This window comes from Penaeus monodon, chromosome 20, assembly GCF_015228065.2.
Source record: "Penaeus monodon isolate SGIC_2016 chromosome 20, NSTDA_Pmon_1, whole genome shotgun sequence".
Classification (NCBI taxonomy): Eukaryota; Metazoa; Arthropoda; class Malacostraca; order Decapoda; family Penaeidae; genus Penaeus; species Penaeus monodon.
The window spans coordinates 30,932,248-30,932,744 of record NC_051405.1 but is presented as its reverse complement, the minus strand read 5'-3'; positions in this window follow the sequence as shown (position 1 = coordinate 30,932,744).

Genomic DNA, 497 nt, shown 5'->3' with positions numbered 1-497 from the left:
GTTCGATTGAATTCCATCATGTTTATCAAAGACTAGGCTTAAAAGGGTACAAATTCTAAACAGAACAAGAATTACTTGTCAATTTACACATTTCCCTCAACCCACTTCCCACATCATTCTACCTCCTCTTCTCTTAACTCATCCTTCTCCCCTCGCCTGTTCCCCTCGCAAGTAATCAGCTGACAACTGACTGCCCAAAATAACTTAAAGTGTCTTACTTGGAACTTAAACAGTATGGAGAAACACTGAGCTTGTGATTTTTTTTTATATAGAATAGGTTAATAGATTTTCTAACTGACTAGGTTGGATAATCAGAAAATTATCTTGGAGATAATCAAATGACAAGTAATTGCCCAATATAACCAGAAGTGTTCTGTTTGGAAATTTAAACAATATGAAAACACTGGCCTTATTTTCTTACAGAATAAGAGAACAGATTTTCTTTCTGATTTTCACATCAGGGGAGATCTAGACTGAAGTACATCTGTTGTCTTGTT